This window comes from Sprattus sprattus (genome assembly GCF_963457725.1).
Source record: "Sprattus sprattus genome assembly, chromosome: 2".
NCBI classification, from domain to species: domain Eukaryota; kingdom Metazoa; phylum Chordata; class Actinopteri; order Clupeiformes; family Clupeidae; genus Sprattus; species Sprattus sprattus.
In genome coordinates, this window is record NC_137921.1 from 61,297,750 (window position 1) to 61,318,304 (window position 20,555).

Below are 20,555 nucleotides of genomic sequence, written 5' to 3' on the forward strand. Positions count from 1 at the left end.
ATATAACTTAATGTTATTAGTCATGTTTTCAGTGACCGGTCCCTAGTGTAAGTTAGCTCTGCAATCTCGGCATACTTTCTCTTTTTCCAACCGCAAAGAGTTAAATGATATTTCTTGCTTTGGAGATTTCTGCCTGTCTGTTTTGTAATTTCTGTTTACCTTTTTCTCTTGCAACCCAACAATTAAGGCCCTAAAAAAACATAAAGTGCCAAGAAGTGTTTTCTTTGACTTGCCCTTAACTAACAAAACAAAACCATTGTGCCCATCATCACAAGTGGGTCTGAGCCAGTCCAGACTTGCCGTCCATGATGTTGTGGGACAGGACATCCATTTGCCGGCTGCTCCTTGTCTGGGCCCCTGAAAGTCCTGTCTAGTGTAACATGTTTTGGGTTGGAGTTAAAAAAAAACATTAATGGCCACGGTGAGCATCGGAGTGCCTTCAGAGGGGGTATCGCTTTCCCAGCTGCTCAAGCCCGGCCCTCTGAGGCGGAACACTTCACCGTTATTTTGATGTAGCATAAATCATAAGGCCAAGCTCTGACAGGGCCAGCATGACATCTCTCCAAGGTCAAGAGGGTCATGGCTTGGCCTTTGAAGACAGGTCTGTGCAAGATGTCAAATTAGAATTCCTCCGTGTACCTCACACCATGATTCAACGTGCACTTCCTGGGCGAGGGTCAGATTCCAGCCCTCGTTTTGAGAGTGTCGATCATGTGCACTCCTTGCTCAACCCATGTCTCACTTAACTCTGAATTTCAGTTTGTTTTGCTCTCATGAAAAAAAAAAACACATGTAAGTTCAATCAAAGTTTCATCGAAACCGCTGATGTCCTTAACAGAAGGACACTGTGGCATTGTGAGTGAAAAGACTGACCGGAACAGCGTGTGTGTGTGTGTGTATGTGTGTGTAGGGGGGGGGGGGGCGGTGCGCTGTCACCTGTGCTTGGAAAGACCTCAGCAAAACCTCCTGACTTTCCACAGCTCTCCCAGCTGTGCCCCGGTCATCTCCAATGTTGGTCAGATCGCTCCGACTGCTTCTCCTCAGCCATCAGCTCAGTCGCCTGTAGAGCTCCAGGGCACGAGGCCACAGGACACAGATGCCCACCTCAGCCCAGGGCTTAGGGAGGGGCTGGGGTGCGCTGCCTTTTGTTGAACAAAATCTCATGAAAATACCTGGAATACACAACATACAGTAAGTTACATCATGTGAGCTAATTAAACAAATCAAATGTTTTTTAATCATAGAAAAAAATACCACAGATGAATATCTTTAGTTAAACAATCGGTTTCTGGTGCCAGCTGTGCTATGGTTCGTGTTTGAAAGACAATGTTGCTAGCTTGTTAGCTCAGAAATTAGAGCCAGAAAATCTATCATGCCTGGCATGTCCCTGGCCGCTAAGTCGTTAAGGGTGTAACCCCCTTCTTATGCACCTTTATGTTAGTGACTAGCATGCAAACTACTGTAGCTACAGATGTAACATACATGTAGCACAGATTGAGGATCAAATAGTTGCCAACCATCATACAACGAGACCTGATGCCTATCTGAAATCAAAAGCCACATAAGTCACAGCTGGCTCTTTGAGACCACACCTCACAACATCAAACTACACTGCCTAATTTATTTGGAGATATAGTTTGCTTGCTAACGACTTGGTAGCCTGCAGACGTCACATCAGCTAGTCATGATTTATGTGGACCCTGCCGCCACTGACTTTGAGGGCTTCAGGAGGGTTCCATTCTGTTTACATTGTTTGCATAATCAGAACATGATGGAGCCTCATTATGTGTGGCACAGGACACATGAGCTGCTGCCTGCTCAGTTCAAACTCAGCATCTCCAGATCTTTGACTAAGAAAGACAATACAAAAATATTGTGGGATCAAGTCCTCACATATAGATCAATCTGTACACTCAAATAACATTCCCCCCAGGCATTAAATATTGAAACCAAACATAGTTTTGAAAGATTTGAAGGAAGGAGATATTATAAGCCCTCTTATAGGTATGATACTAAAATTAACACATTAGCCTCCAGTAATGTTTGTTATTAAGGTTCTGCATTACTTACAGGTATATTGTTTCTAAATAATCTCTGTGCAGTTTTTTTTAAATTTTTTTTATTTTGTTATTTCATTTGTACGTACGTTTTGCAAGTACAAGTTTCAAATTAATTTTGATGATATGTGGTCATGTGAAGGAGGGATTAACACACCTGATGTCTCCACTTATACCCCAGGGTACCCTAGCTAGACCTCAGTTGCACAGGACCCAGATAATATGAACGTGTTCACTGTTCAAATTCATTATTTCTAATTAACTTTTTCAACGCGTTCATGCACAACACTGATGCCTCCACACGTCTAACATGTACGCCAAAGTCCTCCCCTAGGTAGACCCCAACTGCGCACCCCTCCTTTTTCAGCCATGAATCTAGAACCGACCCCCAGACCCACCTCACATAGTTGTTTCATTAATCCTCGGTTTCGTCCCATGCCTGACTTGGCTAAGACCTTCTCACTGTCAGGCACTCATTCTCTTGACCCCATGCTGACTCCCTCCAGGATGTGTACGCTGGACTAAACTTCCAGAAACCTTGACTTGTCTTCTTCTGGCCCTTCTTCAAAGTGTTGGCCTGTGCTTAAGATTCCATCACTGTGCATCTGCTATGAATTCCCTATCTATACCCATCAAACAAACCTTCAACCCTTCAATATCCTTGAGCTGTGCAAAGTCTAGCCATTTCTCAAAGAATTCTAAAGATGTACATGATTTGCAGTCACAACATAGGTAGAGTTAACTTTGTATAGAGTGCAGAATCTAAATTTTTACGATGATGACTGTTTAAAACTTTTTTATTAGTTGAATAGACAGGTTGTGCTGTGCAGGCAGTTTAACTTTCTGCAAACTCAAGAAAATATGAAGACACTGCACTTTAATCAATGTCAAACGTATCAAATGCACTGCCATGGTAATGTAGCATTTAAACGGATACACTTCGATTGCTTGACTACCACCCACCTCACTGTTTCTTTATGAGAAACAAATTAAAGTGAGTCTCTGTCCAATAACCGGCCATGTATGCTACAAGGCATGGTTTCCTCAGCGGCACAGACGAGCACTACAGGGTTTCTGTAGCGATGAAGAGAATAGCCAACCACTCCAAATAGGCAGGTAATAGAACCAAAGTGATGGCCGCAGGAATGTTGCTAATGTTTGTTATTACACAACAAAGGCCTGTGATGTATTCATCATTCTGCCTAAATAACTGATATAATATCATCCCCTTTGATATGCATTGATGTCATCAATCTCACATCACTCATGATTCAGAGCACCTGCCTCAAACAACCCGATATAAACCATCTCAAAAAGCCACTGCACACTCTCACAAACACACACACACACACACACAGACACACTCGTTCGGTCTCTCTCTCTCTCTTTCTCTTTTTTATACTTTCTCTATCTCTCTCTCTCTCACACACACACAAACACACACACACACACACACATTTAGATATAAATTCTAGCCAGCAGAAAATGGATCGAAAAAATATTTGGTGCGTTTCCATTGCTGTTCCTTTTTATGTGAATAACAGGTCTTCAACTAAACACCCTGTGTTTATCTAGGCCAAAGCAGCATTTAGCTACCTATCAGATGGAGCAGAACCGGGACTAAGTAAAGGGCATAAGGGCCATGGGAGTCATAGCATACCAACTGAGGTGGAGGGCCATTATGCCTGTGTTGCATGGCAATACCTTATTTATGTGCAGTGCTTTAGGTGTATGCTATGAATAAGAAGTGATGGGCCGCTTTATAAATCCAGATGATCTGGGAGCTGTGGAACTCAGGGGCAGTGGTGGTGCCCAAGGTCGATGGGTATTGTGATTGCACCCCATTTTCAAGAGGGCCATTCTCTGCCGTTGGATGCGGTGCTTTTCTGAGCTGCACAGTAGAAATGAAGTGGACAAGAGGAAATCCAGATCACTTAACCCCAGCCCCACAGGTCTCTGAACAGCAGACTCCGATGCCACCACTGCTCACTAACCAAGGCAAAGGAAAACATCCAGCAGAAATGAAAAGCAAGGGCACCACAGGCAAGCCAACACAACCTTGAGGATTAAAACAGACAGTCGGCACATCATGACTTGTGTGGAATGGCCGATATATATCTATTCCATATACCCCTACAGTCAATTGGGGGAAAAGGACAATAATGGTTGCCATATGGTAGTTTATTTGATTGAATTTGAAATAATTGAGTAATGATTGTGTAACATATAATTCAGGTTGTTTTCTGGTCAAGATCCACTTCAATCTGAAAAGAGATGAAAAATGCATCCTGGGATTAGTGCAGGCAGTAAGGCACACAGTTTTGTTGAAATTATAAGGACGTGACAGTTTATTTTTGTTGATAAACACAGTACTGCAGAAGAGAATAACATAATCATTTAACTAAATACATTGTTTCATAAAAGTACTAAAAAAAATGAAGAAGTAATTACTAAGCCTGGCAGTCTTAAGACGTACAGCCATTACCACACTCCTAAAGCTACAGCCACTCATCTGAGTGGATCCTCCATGATGTTGTGTCGAACTAGAATATTCAACTGAAGCAGACTTTACATGATTCCAAAATGAGTAAACGTCAAATGTTTAAGTCACGCGTTTACAAATGTGGGATGCCAGTAGTCTTTTGGAATGTTTTTCTCCAGCACAGCAATGTTTTACGAGCTGGCTGCTGGGTGCCAGGTTCAGTCATGTTTACTTGTGAGATAAAAACAAATACAAGCAATATTTGTTGTAACACAAATAGCATAAGGAAATGATCAAATCTCATTGTGGGATCTTATGCAAATAATTACCATCAGCAGATTTATTTCACTCATGCCCAGGTTTTAATTAAATAACATAGTGAAATTAATTAAGATTACATCCCTTAGCCATGGTGAATCAAATTATTGCATCTCCCAGTGTGTGCGTGTCCTGAAAAGTAATTCTCTTAAAGACGAAGCAGGTCATGGCTGGATTGCTAAATTCTTCCCCTTAGTCATCAGGATTTGGCGTTCCCCCCAAAGGCTACTGTATGGGCTGGTGGATGTAATTTGTTCTTTAATCTCCCCTATATGAAGCAGCGGAATGAATTCACATATTCAACCTAAGAGCTGCCTCACATGAAGGTGGAACTGGGGGCTTAATATTGGAAATGGTGTCAGTGGTGTGAAAGGAATCAAATTGACCTATGGTGAAAGACGATATGGTGTAGTACACACACCGAGTCCCATGATACAGGGAGCATAGTCTGTATTAAGGGCCAAATGTGTTCCTGTCATTGTGGCAAGTGTAATGTTTTGATTTGAGGAATTTACTTTTATTAATTTAGGAATATCTGGTACTCTATGGTTTTAGGAATAAGTCTGGTACTGTATTGATTGGAGCATGGAGGTTGACAGTCTGTGTAAATTACGTACACTACCGTTCAAAAGTTTGGGGTCACTTAGAAATGTCCTTATTTTTCAAAGAAAAGCACTGTTTTACAAAGGTGTATAGAGGCCCATTTCCAGCAACTATCAGTCCGGTGTTCTAATGGTACATTGTGTTTGCTAATCGCCTTAGAAAACTATTGGATGATGAGAAAACCCTTAAAAAACCATTGTGCAATTATGCTAGCACAGCTGAAATCTGTTTTGCTGGTGAGAGAAGCTATACAACTGGCCTTCCGTTGAGCTAGTTGAGTATCTGGAGCATCACATTTGAGGGTTTCGATTATACTCTCAAAATGGCCAGAAAAAGATAATTTTCATGTGAAACTCGCCAGTCTATTCTTGTTCTTAGAAATTAAGGCTATACCATGTGAGAAATTGCAAAGAAACTGAACATTTCATACAACGGTGTGTACTAATCCCTCCAGAGAACAGCACAAACAGGCTCTAACCAGAGTAGAACGAGAAGTGGGAGGCCGGGGTGCACAACTAAGCAAGAAGACAAGTATATTAGACTCTCTAGTTTGAGAAATAGACGCCTCACAGGTGCTCAACTGGCAGCTTCTTTATGGTACCCGCAAAACGCCAGTGAGAACATCTAAAGAAGAGGCGACTCCGGGATGCTGGCCTTCTAGGTAGAGTGGCAAAGAAAAAGCCATATCTGAGACTGGACAATAAAAGGAAAAGATTGATATGGGCAACAGAACACAGACATTGGACAGAGGAAGATTAGGGAAAAAGTGTCAGATGAATCAAAGTTTGAGGTGTTTGGATCACACAGAAGAACATTTTGAGACGCAGAACAGGTGAAAAGATGCTGGAAGAGTGCCTGACGCCATCTGTCAAGCATGGTGGAGGTAATGTGATGGTCTGGGGCTGCTTTGGTGCTGGAAAGTGGGAGCATAGTACAAAGTAAAAGGGATTTTAAATAAGGAAGGCTATCACACCATTTTGCAACACCATGCCATACCCTGTGGACAGTGCTTGATTGGAGCCAAAGGGCAATGACCCAAAGCACACAGGGCAATGACCCAAAGCACACCTCCAAATTATGCAAGAACTATTTAGGCAAGAAGCAGGCAGCTGGTATGCTGTCTGTAATGGAGTGACCAGCGCAGTCACCAGATCTCAACCCCATTGAGCTGTTGTGGGAGCAGCTTGACTGTGTGGTACGCAAGAAGTGCCCATCAAGCCAAACCAACTTGTGGGAGGTGCTTCAGGAAGCATGGGGTGAAATTTCTACAGATTGCCTCAACAAATTAACAGCTAGAATGCCAAAGGTCTGCAATGCTGCAATTGCTGCAAATGGAGCATTCTTTGATGAAAGCAACATTTGAAGAACAAAATTAATATTTCCAATGAAAATCATTATTTCTAACCTTGTCAATGTCTTGACTATATTTTCTATTCATTTTGCAACTCATTTGATAAATAAAAGTGTGAGTTTTCATGGAAAACACAAAATTGTCTGGGTGACCCCAAACTTTTGAACGGTAGTGTATTTGGTGGTGATATAACTATATGTTGCTTTCTATACTTTCAACTGTAAGCGGTGAATAAAATCAGGTCAGAAGTATTTAAAATGGCAACACAGATGATTCCGTTGTTAACAAATATGTCTCAATAAAGATGCACTCTACCAGAGGCAATTAACCCTTTCATGACCACCTGGATGAGTCTATTGATATATGTTTAATAATAACATAGAAGAAGAAGATTTGTATAGAAGTTGTATATTTAAAACTACTTATGAAGTACTTGTTACTCAACACTAGCTATACGCATTTCAGATGAAAGCACTACCATACATCGAAAGTACTTGTGCCAAACAATCAGTCTTTCTTCATTATAGTAAAGCTGAGTACCTTTGTTTCACCTTGTAAAATAATAAAATAAGTAGAAATGAAAATCAAAAGGGTTCTCTGTGAAACCTCAAAGGGGTCTGTCTTTCGTGGTATGATTAATGACTGGCTCTCACCCACAAAAAGCAGAAGTGGTCCTCTTCATCAGACACAGACGCCGATGAGCCTGATTAAATAGGCTCTGATTATTGGCTCATCTTCACCGATATGAGTGTGTATGTTCAAGTCTCGCTGTGTGTGTGAGTGTGTGTGTGTGTTGTGTGTTTGTTACATCATTAGAAATGTAACTATGTGTATGTGTTTGCAGGATTGTGCGTGTACGTGTCTGTGTGAGGGAGGCAGAAAGAGAATGAGAGAGAGAGAGAGAGAGAGAGAGAGAAAGAGAGAGAAAGAGCGAGATAGAGAGAGAAAGAGCAAGGGAAAGACAGAAAGAGCATGTATTAGTATGTATGCGTTTGTGTTTGGTTATATTGGCAGCTCTGTGCTCTGAACAAGGCCTGTCTGTTAGTTCTGCTTGGCTGGACGCGCTTCATCCTTCATCACGGTGATGGGCGCCTGGAGACAGGACCAGAGCCTGATGTGTGCCACCATGTCAGCTCTCAGGGCCTCGGAAGGCCCGCTCTAACTCTCGCTGCACTGCACACACCTCCAGATCGCTGAGTCCTCCCCCCCCCCCCAGCCGCATGAATATGCACAGGGCTCAGATCAGCTCAGATCCGCAGTCTCAGCCTTCTGCTCAGTGTAGCTTCTCCCACGCTGCCTGCCACACACAGCTGATAGGATCTAATGCTGCACTGCCAGGCTTGCTATGACACACGGGGTAATATGTTGCAGTGGGAGCGGGCCAGGCTCTCAAATTCATAAATAAAATGTGTTTGTGCTAACCACCTGAGTAATGATTATTTCCAGTTGTTCGGGGAGGGCTCGGTTCAGTGCTGGCTCATCAAACACCGAGTGCTGTGTTATCTTGGCAAACATGAGCACTGGTGATGCCAATTGATTATCTTGAATTTCTGACCAAAGTGCAATTTGCATTGCTCTGGTTTTTTTGTGTGTGGGAATCATCACCAAGACACCAACAAGAATGAATCACAGCCCTCTCTTCCTAGATTCATGGATTAAACAAATATAATGAATTAATCACAGCCCTCTGTTCCTAGACTCATGGATTAAACAAAAAGAATTGCTTCCATATGTGAGAGGCCATACATTCTCTGCTTTATTTCTGGAGCTGGCTGCATTGACTATCAATGTGGATCTCACATACTGCATGACAACTCCTATAGGGAGCAGGCAGCATACCTTTATACCTGTCCAGTGCAGAGGATGCTACCTGGGAACATCCACCAGACTAATCCCACACTCAATCCCAGTCCCATCACATGTTTTAGTTGGTCATTTGTTGTTTGAATGGCAAATATGTACCATCCCTTATTCAGTGGGACTGCCTGCACTTCTCCTAGGACACCCTAGGACTATCCTAAGGCTGCTTAAAACTTGTATTTGCACACTTTTCACTTGCATTCTTCAGTGCGTAATGAACATTGGATTGCTCAGACATGTTAGGAGGGGAATTACACCCGAACACCAGTACACAAATGAGGGCAATAAATAAGGGGTAGTCATGCATTCATTGCCAAGAGAGATAATGAGAAGACGATGTTATGAGGATCCTGCTATTGGAGATCATTAGGACAAGGCAAATTACATTGATTTACACTAATTAGCTATAACGGGTGATTATTTGTGGAGTAATAAAAAAGGGTTGTCTGCAACAGTACACTCTCTTCGTTTGCACTGGATTCCAAGAATGCATCAGGCTTTTCCCACTTTTAAATCCAGGATAATATCCTGCCATGTTCTTCTCTATGGTGAGACTTCCAAACTGATTTCAGCTAGTGTGGAAAGCACATCGATCCCCTCTCTTTAAGCTCGAGATCTAATCAAGGCCAGGTTACCTCCAGAGCAACAAATATTGCCATCTGAGATCACTTCAAACATGGTCATTTCCTCAGCTCTGAGGCATTTAACCCACACAAACTGGAACAATGGAATGGAATAATTGAGTTCAAGCAATGAAATCTCTGTCTTCACCTGCCCTGTTACTCTGGGAAAATCAAGTCTGCCAATCTACAAAGAGAAAGAGGGAGAGAGAGGTTTTGTGTGTGTGTGTGTTTGTCTGAGTGAGTGCGTGCGTGCGTGTGTGTGTGTGTGAATGAGCGTGCATGCGTGTGTGTGTGTGTGTGTGTGTGTGTGTGTGTGTGCGTGTGCGTGTGTGTGAATGAGCATGCATGCGTGTGTGTTCTTGTGTGTGTGTATGTGTGTGTGTTTGCGTGTTTGCGTGTTTGCGTGTTCGTGTGTTTGCGCGTTAGTGTATGTGTGTGTGTATGTGTGTGTATGTGTGTGTGTGTGTGTGTGTGTGAGGGAGATAGAGGGAGAGAGAGAGAGAGAGAGAATAATAGCAGTCAGGTATGTAAAAATTCTGACTGCATTCATTAGACAACTCTTGACAGATATAAACTGCACTTTGGCAAACATTTGGGAAACTCAAACTGTGCATGTCAATCAATAGAAACGCATTTGACTGCAGAGAAATCACACACTCTGCATTCTGAGTCAGTGAGGAGAGACATGTTTTGGGGGAGACTCAACTGGTGTTCAAAGGGATTTTCATTCAGTTTTTAAAAAAGTCTTTATAAAACATTTACATAGAAAACATTCAGTATGTCAGACTTAATGGTCTTGCTACAGCTGACCATCAAACTGAGAGCAAGCAAGAGGAAAGAGTAAATATTTTTCTTAAGAGTAAAAGGGTACATGTTTTTCATCTGATTATAACACTAGCTCGTAAGGCATGTCTAAGGGACATGAGACCACTGACTGATTTGACCCAAAATTCTGTTAGTTTTGGTCAGTGTTTATATTCAAAACATTGGAAAACACAAAGTTGCTCTAAATGTTGTAGTGTAACGGTGTTAATTATCGGACGGCGTGTGTTATCAGCAAACAATGGCATTGTCATGTTAATCCATTATTAAACTTAGCATTTTGATTGTTTAACAGAAGGCCGATGTTTTACACTGTCCGATAACTGGCATAGCTATGCTTGTGTAATAGAAAACCATTTGAACACACATTAAAAAACACGTCAGTTGTGATGCAGATGCTTCTGCAAATCAATGATCAATACAAAATAGGCTGTTAATCCACACCGTCAACATTTTCATTTGTTCATTTGAGATTTCTCGATGTGACAACAAACCCTCACTCACACAGAGTAAACAGATATAATATTAACTGGCCCCATGGTCAGTGAAAAATACAAGACAAATCATCTCCACAGGTCCTTCGTGACTCACCCCTGAATCTATGTCCTTGGTGAGAATCCTTCCCTCCATCAACAGCCTGACATATCAACACATTTGAAATATGAATCTGATATTGCTCAGCGCAGCCAACCTTAAATTAAAGTTGCATTCAGAAGTTGAGAGGGGGACATAAATTAAGGCCCAGCAAACATTCCCTTCCCTCGTCAGGTGAAATTTAGAGGGCTGAGAACATTTTTGACAGTGCTCCAAAAACTGTTTTAAGGGAAACAAGAGTCGCTCTATATACAAGTTCTCAAATAAAGACTCAGTCAGTCTTCAGAGGAGTGACATTTCATTGTGACACAAGAAAAGCTGTTTTGATAGTCATTAAAATTCAGAATGCATTAACTGCATTTCTCTTAGATGGATTTAAACATGTCACACAACAAAATATTTGCAGAATGCTGAAATAAGACATGCAAGCCGGCTTAGCATACCGTGATGTGTTGTGTCGCTTTTCTGTTAATACTCAATTGAATCCCCACAGATTGGCTACACGCATTGAATGTCAAATACAATATTTGTGAAACCCTCAGACTTTAACAGAATGTCTAACTGTGGACACTCACTGAATGTGCATGCGTTCATGTGAAATCTTATTGTCTATAGATAACCTGTCTGTTGCGTTATGAAAAACGGCATGCATTGTTTATGGTTCTCTAGACCATGCCAATAAACATTTTGGCATACACCTGTGGAATGTCTTTGCCTCTCTTTCAGCGGTCGTGTTCGGATCACTCATCGACTCTCAGCAATGCCCTTCAGGCTCCACTGAGGTGAGTCCCTGGGGAAAAAAAACGATGAACTGGCCAACTCTGTAGAAATGTAGTTTGAAGCGAGTAAAACATACATCAGTGCTCCTAAGCCAGACTGCATATACTAAAGCCATCTGTAGAGTCTTTGAACGCTGGGCTGACCCGTTTGAAACAAAGGATTATTTTTGAACGGTGCTGGGTTCAAAGTGTGCTCTCCAGTGTAGGATATCTTTGACAGCCCCATGATGCAGCGGGGCCTCAGTGTTCTAACGGCTCTAGCCCTGGCATGCTCCGTCCTCTGTTCACGTCAGACTACGATCCCGCTGCATCCAGAACTAGGTCAGAATGAGACCGAGCTGTGAAATTAGTCTGATGGTGTTGCTGATATCCTGCCTCTGGAGCACCAGGAGCAACGTGAAATAACATCTTCACAACAGCTTTTCATTCATTTAGCGCTGGATAGCAGGTGGATAGCTGGCACTGCTGTGGGTATTCGCGGGAGAGCAGAGCCTCGGTGTAAACGGTCATATCCTTCTAATCAAAAATGAAAATGTCTTTATATTTACAAGTATCTCCATCTGATTGTGTCCATTAATCACTCGTGTGACGTAAAGGTCGTGCGACTCTTCAAACGGGCAGGGAAATGAAACACATCATAAAACAGTGTCTCAGTCATTTTCATGAAATGTCATCTTCCTCCCTCCCTCCTTCCAGACATACACAAGGCCTCCCAGAGCCAGACTGATATCCCAGGGCAATCCCAACAGCAATTTCCAAACTGATACAGTAGGTCATTAACGCACCAGTCCACAGGGCATGAGGCACAGAGCATCATTATGTCTTGCAGCATATTCTCAGCCCAGCCCATCTGTATGCAGGCAGGCAGCACCAAGTCACTCGGATTCATTTTAGTCATTGATCCAGCTTTGTTATTGTTTTTTCTCTTCTTCACTTGATTCTATTCTGTCTTAAAGCTATAGGCCTACCCACCACTGCACACAGCAATGACTTCTGTGCTACTACGCATTCGAGAAGTAATCAGGACCCCAAATATGTGTGTTTTCAGGTGGATTTCTATCAGGAACTTCAAAGGTGCGATGTCAGAAGGATGGGGAAATTCTTCTTTAGTCATGTACACAACAAGAAAAACATCTGTAGAATGTGTGTTAAACATCTGTACAAAGGCAAATTGATATCAGGACCATCATTCGCAGAGTGTGCCATGTTTACCATCATGTTCATTGAATTGTTACTATGTTGACTGTGTATACAAATAAGTATGATATCTTTCCTTTGGTCATTATAAACGGAAGTTGTGTCAATGCAACTAAGCATACCGTTGTGTTGGATAGATGTCCCCTTTTAAGGTTCCTACTGTTCCATCTGACTGTGTCCGTGTCTGTGTTGTTCATGTCACTGCCATGGGTTGCCTGACTCACAGATGTGCAGGTTCTGGTCTGATGCCTGCTGGGTGGTCAGACAGAGGCCTGTGTGGTGTTATATGGCCGGCAGAAAGAGAACATTCCGGATATCTCCTGTCCTGTGTCACTCCCATCATCCTCACCTCCAGAGAGACGCGTCTCAGATGGCAGCGGACGACTGCGGACTGGATCTGCTGGACCTGAGTGAGACCCACTGCAGTCTGCTCCATCCTGAGGAGACCTGATGCATGGGAAGCCCCTGTAACTGTGTGTCAGACGTGTTCAATAGAAAAAGTTCAGAGTTTTCATGTTCATTCCCCATCTCTCTGAGATTCTAAACTCATATTCTCCTTCTCCACTGCCAATTGTGGCAATGATGGGTGGTGATGATTTTGATCCCTGTCATATTAAAAGCCTGGTAAGAAAACAGCCAGTACTCACTACAAGTGTCCCAGTGGACTGTATTGTAGGCTAGAGTCATTCTCTGAACCATGAGTAATCTATTACATTTAAATGTACAACATTAGTTGAATAGGGTTTTATAGACAATTAGGTATATAATTGGCGCTTATTGTCCTTGGTATTTAAATGTAATAAATGTTTGCACTGGGGCCAGTCACTAATATGTGTTTGCACTGGGGCCAGTCACTATTATGTGTTTGCACTGGGGCCAGTCACTATTATGTGTTTGCACTGGGGCCAGTCACTATTATGTGTTTGCACTGGGGCCAGTCACTATTATGTGTTTGCACTGGGGCCAGTCACTATTATGTGTTTGCACTGGGGCCAGTCACTATTATGTGTTTGCACTGGGGCCAGTCACTATTATGTGTTTGCACTGGGGCCAGTCACTATTATGTGTTTGCACTGGGGCCAGTCACTATTATGTGTTTGCACTGGGGCCAGTCACTTTTATGTGTTTGCACTGGGGCCAGTCACTATTATGTTATGTGTTATGTGTTTGCACTGGGGCCAATCACTATTATGTTATGTGTTATGTGTTTGCACTGGGGCCAGTCACTATTATGTTATGTGTTATGTGTTTGCACTGGGGCCAGTCACTATTATGTTATGCTACTGCTATTAGTTTCACTGTTAATCCATGAGGGCAATTAGGAGTTATCAAAATTCTTAAATACACCGTTCTGAAAATAAGATACATAACTAACAGGATTAGAGATGCTAAAATATGCTTGCTTGAGACCAGAATATAAAAAAATGCAAAGAGGGATTTAACAAGAAATGACTTTAAGTGTGGCCTATGAGATAAATACGGATTAAAGGAAGGGGCAGAGGAAGGGTTTATACATCTCAATTTGAACATCTTAACTCTTTCCCTGGGTCATTTTTGTGCACATATTTCTGTCAAACAGTTTGGTCCTGTTTTATACATAGTGTCCTTGGGTAAAGTCAACCTAAGAAGCAATCTTTTATAAGATGCTAACCCCAACCCTGACCCAACTTACATGTTGTAATGACACAATTTTTTTAAGAAATGCATTGTATGAATACAATCATTAAAAATAAATGCATTTCTAAATTAAATTTTACATTAAACACATCATGATCTTGTTGATCTACGTGTCCTTTCTCTCTGTCTGTAGTGATGTTATTTGCTGGTCCAGTACATTGTCTTTAATTCTTCCACACTGTATTAAAGGTTGTATATGAAATGTATTGCCTAAGGTAGGACATTCGCAACGGTACATTGCACCGCTTTCATTCTGCAGTCTATCCATTCAGGTAAAGTTAGAAGTTCTTTCACACAGTAGATTTGACCAGATACCCTAGGTTTTTTATGATTTCATTAAATGTTATAATCAGATATTTCATTACTTTTGTTTTACTATGTGTTGAGCACAGAGTGACATTTGGTAACATGGCTGTATTTACTGCCTACAGCAACATATAATAACACATCATTCTAGCACTGAAATAAATGATATAAACATAATTTGAGAATGTTCGGCTTTTCCATACTATTTACTTCAAAATTCATGCCATACGTCTACTTAATGTGAGGAAGTGAAATTCCTATCATGGATTTTCCCCTTTTTCTGTGGAGGACAGTGAGGCTTGTCAAGGTCTTTCTATTGTCTTTGTACAGTTCCTGCAGTGCTTGGATGTGATGCTGTGAAGTGATCTCATGGGATAATTCACTTTGAAAGCCATTTGTGCGTTCGTTAGTGCAGTAGAGACTCATGTCCACAGAAAAAGGTAGGGCTACCAACATGCTGTGGCACACGGACACATCCCCTGCTTGACATCTATGTGTTCTTGCTTGATTTCATCATTGGGTATTACTCAAATGATGATTGGCAGGTGCTGAGAAGCATAATTAATGCTGACTGTTGACAGTGTCGAAAGTTGTTTTGTAAGGCATAATGTTGCACACTAATTGTTGTTTTTGACAAATGTTTTCATCTGTTCATGTACTTATTTTTATCGACCTTTTTAATTTGAGTGTATCTTAGGGGTAATCATATAATTTATATTCAAGCAGTGATGGTGTAGGGCCACCAACCACCTTAAATTGAATCCCAAATTGATAATTGTTCTAATTTAATATGATTAAAAAAACACTGCTCTCTCAAAAATCAACCATCAGCCTCAGTCATCAAATACATTGGGCCAGCATTCATGTGTTCAACAGTTCCCAAAAAGCCTCCTCATCCCCTGAGCCACACACAGACTGGAGCTGGAGAGCTGGTACCTTCATTCTGATACTGTTGAGAGAACTATCACCAGGCACCACTGGTCATACCCTCCATAGGAGCAGATTTATTATAAATTCTATTTCTTTATTTTATGTCTATTAGAGCCTGCTGCAGTTGACCACATATTTACATGGTGAAATTGTGGGGTGCTGTAGGCAGATACGTCCTCTTCAACCCTCAAACAACATACTATAGAAAATGTAGTGGAGGAGGCAAGCTGATTACATGAGATATGTGGTCAACCAAACACATATCTCAGTACCAAATCATTGCTACATGACTTACAAACATACACTAAAGAGAAATGCCTCGCTACTTTTAAAGATCCAATGGAACTTAAAAACAACAATAGATTGAAGGTTTGTTTTATGGAGATATGTTTTCAGTGGATGAATCTTCTGGTGGGGCATTACCCCGCCCGCCCATAAGGGCAAGCCATGGCTGCATCAGTGGCCTTCAAAAATTGCCATATCTGTCTTCAGGTCCAGTGCACCAAGACAATTACTGAAGTAATCCATGCATATCAGTCACACATTGGCTTGAAATAAAAAGTGAAGTGAAAAGTGAAAGTCCTCTCTATATTCAACCATCATATCTCAAACAGCGTTCCAATAACCTTCATCACCATTATACCAGTAACAACATTTCAACCATCATATCTCAAACAGCGTACCAATAACCTTAATCACCATAATACACAGTAACAACATTTCTTACTCATTGAAGGGTCCCATTACTGTTGTTCTGGGTAATGTACTCTTCTTTTACTTTTTTTTCTGGGGGACTGAAAAACATCTCCGGCTTGAAACCATATCTCAGACAAAGCTAGTTAAGTTGAATGCCTTTCTAAGAAGGCTGTCTGCCATGAGCTGTTTTCACTGAGTGCTGGTACCAACAGTCCATGTCTGTGTACTGTTTACTGCACATGTGCCCAATCCCAGATAAATGACATTGAACTGGAGCGACTGCACACTCTCGCTCCTTTTTTTAGAGAGCAATGTTGAAGTAGTGTCTCTAATTAGCACACATTATGCAGAGGGAATCAAGGGCTTCCAAATGCTTTTCTGACTCACATCTGCGTGCCCAAAATGAAGTCTCACTTAAATGAAGTAGTGGCAGTGGTGGAAGTGCAGATGAATCAGCTTTGATTCAGTTCAAAATGAAAGACAAAAACCTGAAGATGGCATTTATGATGCATTTCATCTGCTCAGACAAACACATGATAAATCCACAGAATACATATGTTTTGATTTGGAAATGTGATTTGAAGAAATGTTCTCCCTGACTTATTTTCTGAACATTTCTACAGTGGAGCTTGAGACAAAGAAATGTGAGGCCGGGGATGCTCAATGAAAGTTGCCTTGTGTTCAAGGGAACCTTTGACTATATTTAAGGAGCTCTTTTTTTTCCATTGGTCAGGTCCTCTGAGTCTCCTCGCCGTGTGGGAGATGTTCCCCGTAGACATAATTGGGCTGAAGGGCTTTGGGGCACATTGAGCAAGAGGAATGTCCTCCGGGCTGCTAGTCAGCCAGCACAGGCCAGTCAATGGGGACATAAGTACTCCCTAATTAGGATTAATACTGCAGTCAGGGGAAGCGCACAATAAAAATATCAGCTCTCCTGGGACATGGACCAAATATGACAGAGACAGAGAATCTTGTGGCACTTCAAAGTTGAACCAAAAGTGAGGTCATGGGACTACTGTTGGTACATTGTATATGGTGACTAAAGAGTTATAGTGGGACAGCTCTGGCTCAAAACCTAAATGCCCATTATTGTTTCTACACTTGTCTTCTTAATCAATTAATGTACCCTTTTTTGAATATTTTTTTTACCTTTGTTTGCCACTAGGCTGTTATCTAATTCTGTGACATAGGGTGTACTATCATATACATAACTTCACAACTTAATTGCCTGACAGAAAGTCAATGGTGAGCTGGTTGTGTTTACATTGCCTCTGATCTCTCCCAGAGCCTAGTAGAAGTATATGTGACCTTAAAGGGTCGCAATGCTAGTCAGAACTGAACATGAACTGTACACTTGATATTCTGACTCACTGGTCTTATTTCATTGAATTGTATAGAGACAATTTCATTTGTTATTGGCGCTATATAAATACAATTAAATTGAATGAATTGTAAACTTGGTGCTTCCATACATCTTAAATACTTCAGTCGATGATTGTTTCGTGGGGGAGGGGAAAACACATATACATATCATATTTTGTGAGGAAAAGGGCTTTCCATTAACGGCCAGCATCTGTTTGGGTGTTTATGAGATTCTTACTATCGCCTCTTCCCCCTCGGCTGTGTTTGAAGTGCCTGGAAAGCACACATTCCCTGGCTGGAGGGTAAGCTGCCACTGTCGGCATGAGATCTCACTTCAGCGTGTACAAATAACCCTGACGGGGAGGAGTGCAGGCTGCCACGCAGCGAGGCCCAGAACAGACAGGAGGAGGTGCACCTGATCGTGAAGGAGACAGGTAAACTCCTTTGGCTCTTCCCAACTGGTGCTCAAATGAATCAGCACATGAGTGTTAGCAGATCTGTCATAAACACAGTGGTGTGTTAATTGCGATTCCGTCACACTGAAGTTAATTACAGGCGCCAGAGACAAGGCAGCTGAGGCGCGTTCCCCTTTCCTCCTTGTGTCACCTTTCATTCCAATCCACCAAACGTTTAAATAGATGCCACACTTGTTGTCTTAGCAGCTCGGAATCACTGTCATCCCACTTTGCAAACACAACACTGTGCTTTACTCCCAATTCTGCTCGGACGCAGTTATGTTATCACATAACAACAAACTTAATTATGGCCGGCAATTACATGGATCTCAGGGAATTTGAGTGAAAGTCAAATTACAAAGGCAACAAAACGTGGATTAAATGGCAGGAGCACTTGACAGAGGGGAGAGAGAGGGTCATTACATTCCCGTTCAGATTCAAATGTCCTAAATGCTTGAACACCGTCTGTTTGGAAGAAGCACTTTGCTTTTCTTTCTCCACTTGTTTGTTCAAGGTTATTGTGGTCAGACTGAGCAAATGGGTTCCAGGCCTCTTTGTCCCCGGGTCATGAGAAAAACAGTCTGGGCTTTTCTCTACTCAGTAGCACCAATTTACATATCAATCAAACCAAACAGGTGTCATTTGTCAGTAACTCAACCTTTAGCACAAAGTATCTCAGTGTTGCTTAACACCAGACGTTAATACCAGAGTGATTAAAAAAAAAAAAAAAAAAATCATACTTGCTCAGCCAACAACTGAGAAAACCTGAGCTATGCTGAATCCTTACATTAAATACAACCATTATGTTCTGCTTACACCATTATCACTTAGTTCCTGTTTGGGATTTTTTTTATTATTGATATCCCATGGCTTTGGGTTGGAATCCATCATAAGAGGAAGTGGAATGCGAATACCGTGATAATTAGGCCAGTCTGCTTTAATTGCAGGAGTATGAAGCAAAAGCCAGGCTCCCTAGAGGCGCCGTATCCTGCTGGAATATCTGCGGAGCTCCACACTGCACACAAAGAAGATCACTCACACTTCAGTACACACTTTTTTCACTGGGCCCCTGTGCTTGTCACCCAAAGGAATAGCATAGACATCATTGCACATTCACAACATTGGGGGTAGTCAATGAAACGCCACGAGCTGGTGCCTGAGAGGTTGAAATCAAAACCTCCCTTAAAGACAAATGACCACAGGCTAGCGCACCAAAATATTCATTTTGTGATATTTAAACGCCATGAAAAATTGAATCACATGCCCTTCTGATTTGAAACCGTTTGAGTTTAAGTGAGAGGTTAGTATCATAAACTACCCCTGCAGAACAACTTTACGATTACAGCCAATGATGTTTAATGTTTGATAGAATTCTGTTTACTTTTTAAGTTCCAGCTTTGGTTTTCAATATTGATTCAGTAAATAGAATGGAGATGACATTTGAAGAAATGGCATCCCCTCACACATATCATTAATAGTATTTTTACACCTTCCATGGAGCTGGCAGCTAAGTTTGACTAATGTGCTTGTAATACAGAACAGGAAAGAGATAGAAACCCTTTTTAAAGGCGTAGCCTAAACCTACACATCACATTCACATCAGCACCTGCAGAACAAAAGCTTACCCTTAGGCTACCAGGCTCAGATATGCACTGTAGTCAAAAAATTCAGATATTTTCACACATGCATCTAAACGACTTCCCATATTACTACATACCATACTTAATAGATCTTGTTTGTACCAAGATGATGCCTGAATCATTTCTATTTGTGTACTGCCTGTTTTCTCTGGTGAGGTTCTTTAATGTAGAAGACCCATGCGAATCAGAGCAAAGTAATCTGATTTATATGCAAGCTGAGGTGATTAAGCAACATTATTTGTATGCTGTGTAGGATGGGAAAATATCTATCCTCTATACCTTTATGATTGCATATTCAAATGCCTTGCTGCAGCAAAATTTTGCAGTGCACACCCACCCCCACCACACACACACACACACACACACACACACACACACACACAGAGCGATAGAGAGAGAGAGAGAGAGAGAGAGAGAGAGAGAGACATCTTGAGGCAGTGACAGAAGCAGTAGCAGCAGCTGCCTGACCCAGTTGAAGAGCAGCCCTATCAGCAGCAGCAGCAGCAGCAGCAGCAGCAGCAGCGCTAAGAGCTAGGAGCGAGTTCTGCAGCACTATCCTCAGGCGGCTTCAGGCCACGCCAGGCAGAGGGCCACCTCTAAGACAGGTGCCACATCCTGCCTCCTCCCCTTCCCCTCCAAAACAACACGCTCACACCACCCCCCTGGTGCCTCTCACCCACCACCCGGCCAACTCTCCCGTCAGTGCAGGCAGACGTGTCAGACCAGATGACACACGCCGCGTCAGCCAAGCAGCTCGGTCCTGGAGGAGTCTGATGGGCCATCAGTGTCGCGGCTGTCATCCT